Source organism: Pygoscelis adeliae, unplaced genomic scaffold (assembly GCF_000699105.1).
Source record: "Pygoscelis adeliae isolate BGI_AS28 unplaced genomic scaffold, ASM69910v1 Scaffold458, whole genome shotgun sequence".
Taxonomy (NCBI): Eukaryota; Metazoa; Chordata; class Aves; order Sphenisciformes; family Spheniscidae; genus Pygoscelis; species Pygoscelis adeliae.
In genome coordinates, this window is record NW_008825352.1 from 19067 (window position 1) to 25287 (window position 6221).

Sequence of the window (6221 nt, forward strand, 5' to 3'; positions counted from 1 at the left end):
TACGGAACTTAATTTCTTCTCTTCCCCTCAGTGTCCAAGAACTCCTGCTTGTCCAGTGAAGATTTTTGGAAGTCAGATGTTGGGCATTATTAGGTTTATCTGCTCTCTGAGAAGAGCCAGCCTATTCCTTGTCCTTATCCCTCATACTTTGGTAGATCACTTGTAACAGCAAGCAGGTGTTGAGCTTTGACCTCTGGATAGCTCTTCCTGCTCTGTCTGAACAATTTTTTGTACATTAGCTATTTCAGATATATTTTATATATATTGATTATATTTATTGCATAAAAACTTGTTGATTCACCCATTCTGGCAATTCTTGCTACTCTTACCTCTTTTTTACCAGAGAGGGAATGCTTGAGGGAGTAATAGAGCATTAGGATCACAAATATTGCTTCTTCCTGTGCTTGTACGTGCTCTAGAAATACATGTAATAAGGAACAGCCACCGCTGCTACCTGCGCTGACTGAACTGCTAGTCTTCAGCTTCCACAGTGGAGCTGAAAGAAACCAAAGCTTTGACTCGGTGGCTGTTTTGTTTGTGTTAACTTACTGAACTGTACTGATTTGTTTGCTTAACTTTAAACCTCTGTTCATCCATTTGGCTGTAGTTCAGATGCCCAGCTCAGTCTTTGTTGTACTAAACCTTGAAATTTCAATACAGTATCAAGCCCTACTCCTCTGCAATGCTATGTGGTCTTAGAGATGCACGCAGATCCAGGAAATTTCCTTTTTTTGTTCAAAGGTTAGGTTTACTGCCCATAAAAATGGTTCAGAACATGGCTTTTGTTTTTTTCAGATTTTTTGCTGAAACTTAGAAAGAATCTTTGTCCTCTCCTGACTGTAACTGAAGATGTTGCTTTTTTTGTACTGAAGGATATTTGAATTTCATTTAAAACACCCTGTTCTGCTGCTCCTCCCAGTTTTCTCCAGTAATCTATCATTCTTCAGGAATTAAATGAGATATTTAATATCTGTCTAGAATAAGCATAAGAAAACTAAATAGCTGCTCACCTGAGTGATCTCAGTATTTTCTGATTAACAAAAATAACCTTGAAGAGTAGAAGGGTGGGTGGGCGGGTAGGGTGTTTTATGTTTCAGGTCATGTTAACATTCAGGTAGCTGTATACTGGACAACTCAATTTTGGTGTCTGATATAAATTAAAGCTAAAGCGAAGTTTCCCTCATTTAGTATTATAAAAACTTAGAAACTATCAAGTCTTAACATCTTTCCAATATGGTTCTTAACAGGTGAAAATACAGAAGTAGTACAGAAACAGCTCTCAAGAACGGTGCAGTTAACATGCGTTACTTAGGGGAGATCTGTGATAGAATGGATTCCTGAAGAATTATTCTTTAACTATCCCTACAGACGAAGTCGTGAGTCATAGATGTTTACAGTTGCATTTCTTATGTGAAGGTTTGTTTATAGAGACTCTTCAGTTCCAGCCCTCCCACTTGTTACTGTCAGCTACCTGAGGATTTCAGTGTGCTGTATGGAGTTGATATTAAGAGGTGAGGCCAGGTATGTTTAAAAGCTTTTAAAAGCACAAGAAGTGCTTTTAAGATCAGTTAGGATGTGCTGACCAGGTAACACAGGGGAGGGCTACTCTGCTGGTAGCAGTGAAGCAAGCTATGCTACAGGGTATTTTCTTTACACCCCCTAGTTCAGGTAGTGTGCCCAAATACATATTGTTTTGTCAGTCAGCTATCAACATTGTCTTATTTCTCTGCCATAGAAACAAACCCATGACGTTTCTAAAGCTTCATGGGTTTCACTGAAAAGCTTCACTCAAATGTAAAGGCTGAGTAAGGAGATTGTGAGTTAAGTTCAGCTTATATTGAAAATCTTATTTTACCTCTCTTCTTTTTTTCCCCAGAATCTAAAAATTTCTGTTGACATCATTGAACTTGCCAAATTCTAACAAAACAGAAGCCAAATCACAGATTGTTTGGAGCGTGAAATACACCTTTGTCTTTATTAATATGCATCATGATTAGAAGCTTGTCTGTCTCTCAAACATCAGCAGGTAAAGTAGCTATCTGTAAAGTAGAGGAGAAAGTAGCTTGGTCCAACTATATAAAGAATATTACTTGCCTTAATTGGGGTATCAAAGTAATCCTTATTCCCTCTTTTGGGTATTTAGAATTAGGTTGCTGTTCTGAAAGCTTCTGAAATTCCTCTGTTGTGTGGTTGGGTTTTTTTTTTTATAAATCAAACCAAAAGACAAACACAAGGCAAAACATAAAACAAAAAACACCCAAAAAACCACCACCAAAGTACATTGGGAGGTGAGAGATGTTTGCCTTGGCCAGTGTATTTTTTTCCCACTTTTAACACTGGAATATCCCTAGCTGTAGTAATGGAAGGAATATTGTGTAGTTGATGCACTTTGGAACGCGAGGGAAATTCCAGGAGGTTGGAAAAGTGCTGATGTATCGGTATTAAAAGGAGATGGAGTGGATGAACATGGCAGCTAGTAATGTAGTGCCGTGCAGAGACACCTGGGCTACCTTGGATATTTGACTAGTACTGCATGATGTTAATACGTATATAGTTCACATTATTACCAGTTCTCCATGTTAATACGTATATAGTTCACATTATTACCAGTTCTCCCATTTATTCTTAGTACAGAATTTAGTTAACAAGGAGAGAAAAGGATGTAATTAATCCTAGTAAATAAGGCTTTAAGGAAACTAGAGCTTGTTAAATTTATTATTTGACTTTGTTAAAGGTATCTCTCTTGATGTTGAGGACCTTACAGAATATAAAAATTAGTACTGAATGCCATTCAGGCCAGGATAGTTCAGGAACAGTCCGGGGGTGCACAAAACTGAACAGTTTCCATGGATGTTCAGCAGAAACTGGTAATTGCTTGTCACAATTTGTTTTCATTACTGATTTTACTGGTGCAAAATGTCTGTTGATTTAAAACTTTTGCATGATAAAATTGTGGTTCACGGAAAGGCAAATAGCACTAAGGCAGCCATCATGATTGTCAGGTGAAGTAGATCCATTCAGATGTGTATGCTAAGGCTGCTGTATGTAAAGCTATACACTTGGGAACAAGGCAGTTCAGCTGAATTTAAATCAAGCCACATGGTGTCCTAGAAGGCAGTGGCTGAACTGCATTTTGGAGTCATAGTGGGTTAACAGCTTAAACATGAGTTTCCAAGGTGATGCTGTGACAAAGAAGCTAATGTAGTTCTCAGATGCATTAATGGGATGAGTCGAGATACATTCTTGCCTGTGTGGGGTGGGTTGAAGTCATTACCAAAATACTATGTCCGGTTCTGGCATCAGCACTTAAAAAACAAACAAAAAAATTACTGGCTGCAAGGGGGATTAATCTCCAATTTGTTGGATAGCTAAGAAGTAATGCCATGCAGTGAAGTGTTAAGAGTTTACTGTGGAGCTTCTCGGCAAAACTGAGAGGTGGCTTGATTAGAGTCCTCAGATATCTCCCTGGCAAGATAATTTGTGGGTATTAGTGAGCTTTTTTTAATTTTGCTGACAAACACAACGAGAATTTGTAGCCAGATAAGTTCAAATTAAAAGACTTAGTTTTTCACAGTGAAGGTGATTAACCATTGGATTATGATATGAAGAGCAGTCGTGCATTTCTTAATTTCTTAACATCTTTGAATCAAGATTGTGGAAAAAATTCTGAAACTTGCTTCAGCCAGCTGCAAGGTACTGAACTTCTTTTGTTTCATATACGTTTAGAGAACTGTAGTTCACAAGAGGTCAGACTCTGTGATCAAATGAGAGGTGATCATGCCAAAGAAAAAAGCTGGGGAGCGGCTTCTTTCTCTTTCACCAGTTTCCCTCTTTTTCAACAGAGATAGGTTTAGGACTTTTCCTTAGAAATCTAGAACATGATCCAGCCAGTAGAATCTTCTGAGCAGGAGAAAGTAAGCAGGTACTGATATATATCGGAGGTGTGTCAAAATAGTGTCCCATATATTTAGTCCAAACTTGTAACTGTAAAAAATCCTTATCTGTGACTATAGTATTAGCGACCTGTTGGTAGGATAAACGTTACTACTTTGCTGCCAGGGCACACTGCTGGCTCGTGTTCAGCTTGCTGTCTACCAAGAAGCCCTAGGACCTTGTCAGCAGTACTGCTGTCCGGTCATTCCCAAGCCTGTATCGCTAAAGGGGTTCTTCCTTCCCAGTTCGTAGCATGGGAAATGCTCAGTGAGGGTGAAGCACGGTGATTTTTATTGAATCCACTTCAGAAAATAGAGCTTAGTAAAATTATTATTTATTTTGTTATATAAAATTGTCCATTGAATCATATTTTATATATTGCATTTATGTGTATTGTGTGAAATTATTTTACAATGCAGTGATCCTTGTTTTAAAGTGGATGCTGAGTAAAATACTGAATTAATCAGGAGTGAAACTAGGGAGAGTGAAGCTGTGGAAGAAGTAGTAAACAACACTTAATAATTTTGAGCTATGATAATGCATCATGTATGGAGACTTGACACAAGTGTTTGACACTTTGAGCTCTCCAGAATGTTACAGTGAGTAGCCTGGTGGTGGACTAAGCATCTCAAGGTGGAGATTGCTGAAAGCTAAAAGTACTTTTCATGTATTACATATGTTAAAGGTGGGAAGGGGGAAATGTAAGCTTGAGAACTGTCTCAGCTGCAGAGCTAATTTGCATATAATCCACGTGCTCCTCTGGATGGTAATTTCAACAGAAGCACCTGATGCTTGAGTTTGGCAATTCTGGTTCCTCCTGGCTGTTTGTAAGAAGGCAGGTAGGGTGGCTCTGCTGCTACCACTTGTGTTCTTTGCAGAAGTTCAGTCTGTGTCCAGTCTGATCGCTATTCTGTGGTGTGGTTCCTAGCATTCGCACAAGGCCAACTTTTTAGGTAGATGCAGTGAGTTTTGTGGTGAGCCTCCTTGTAGGAGGAAGAAATGGGGAAAATACACCACAATTGATGGAAAACCTATTTTGGGTAAGAGACAGTGGAGACACTGTAGCTTCAGAAGGGGATCAGCGTGTCCAAAGGCTGAGATCCCTCATCCCATGGCTGGGTGTTGGGATGAGGGTGGTAAACCACAGACATGACTGACTGCTATCCCTACACAGCGTTTCCTGCTTGAGCTTTTGGAGACAGACTGCTGGACTAAATGGATGCTGATCTGTCCTTGCAGGGCTTTTTTTTTTTTTTATGTTAGTGTTGGAGAAAGGAATTTGGATTTGTTTTTTTCCCGACCTGTTGATAAAAGCTGTACAAGTGAATCTATAGCTCTTGCCATGTTGGGAATAACACCAGCGCATTTAGGGAAGTAAAAGTCATGGCTTTCCTGGAAAATGTAAGTTGGCTTGCATCAGGACTGTTGTGACCCCATCTCCTTCCATTTGTGTGCTGGAAATTGCATTGCCAGGCGATGAGTTGGTCAGCTGGACTTGCTTCCTGTGTGCGTCCATCTGTTCCCCACCAGAAAAGGTGGGGGGCAACTGGATGTAAGCGGGTGTGGAAAAACTGCAGCTCTGAGCTTGATTTAAGCCTTTGTGGAACTGTGCCTCAAAATATTTTGGGGTAAGTAGAGGCTTTCTGAAAAGGTAGTTGAGACCGCAAGTACTAATGGCAGCATTTGGATATTTGTAAACATTTTTTTCTCTTTTGAAGTAGAGCAGTAAACTTTGCTGTATGTTTAAAATCACTGTCAAGGGAATTGAATTCTCCCATTGTTCAATGATGAAAGAGACATCATTGCTCTGGACTGGCTCCTGGAAGAGCTTTTCACTGCTGTGGAACCAGTAGTGAGTTTTGGCCAATTACTTCACCTTCCTGTGTAGTTTCTCTGTCTCCTTGTATTCGATTTGCAAAGCTGTTTCCTTGAAACGATGTCTAACATCCAGAGATTTAAAATTAAAGCAGGAAATGCTACTGAATTAAAAATGTCCCCCTGTTTTGGGTTGTACGTACTTGACATAAGTGTAACAATAGTACATTTTAAAACAGTAGCTTTCTTCTACGTGCTAAACTGTTTGCAGTGGAGATGCAATGTAAACTTTAGTCTTACTTTCCCAGTATGTACTGTGAGAGAATCCTTTAGAGGCACTTCAGGAGTTTTCAGCTTACAGGTTGGAAAAATCACATTTTTGAAGGCTAGTAGTTTCAGTCAAAGCTTATCAGATTATTAAAACCTTTTTTCTTTTCTTTTCTTTTTGGAGGATGGAAGAAGTTAGTGTTACC

At 39.3% G+C, this 6221-nt stretch overlaps 1 protein-coding gene across 2 annotated transcripts in view; it reads left to right on the plus strand.

The window, feature by feature from the left end:
* The first annotated feature begins 1879 nt into the window (after positions 1-1879).
* The window catches only part of CTCF (CCCTC-binding factor (zinc finger protein)), a 32842-nt gene continuing 28500 nt past the window's right edge, over positions 1880-6221 (plus strand). For both annotated transcript variants that reach the window (XM_009330351.1, XM_009330354.1), the window contains exon 1: positions 1880-2026. The gene's annotated coding sequence lies outside the window, so the exon portion shown is untranslated. The remainder of the gene's footprint in view (positions 2027-6221) is intronic.